We start from the raw sequence: 222 nt of genomic DNA, 5'->3' as shown, positions 1-222 counted from the left end.
CTCTGTTTCACTTTCCCTCGCCACACACACACACACACACACACACACACACACACACACTCCTATCTCTCTCTGTCTCTGTCTGTCTGTCTGTCAGTCTGTCTGTCTGTCTGTCTCTCTCTCTCATTCTCTCTCTCTCTCTCACGACACCCACCCAAGCATATAAGAGTAACGCCACGGTAAGCTAATTATCTCCTCTCTCATTCCTTTCTTCTTCTTTTC

This window comes from Coenobita brevimanus, chromosome 90 (genome assembly GCF_032717465.1).
Source record: "Coenobita brevimanus isolate Jiangsu-jjx chromosome 90, ASM3271746v2, whole genome shotgun sequence".
Taxonomy (NCBI): domain Eukaryota; kingdom Metazoa; phylum Arthropoda; class Malacostraca; order Decapoda; family Coenobitidae; genus Coenobita; species Coenobita brevimanus.
The sequence above is the reverse complement of the archived record's forward strand: the minus strand, read 5'-3'. Positions refer to the sequence as shown.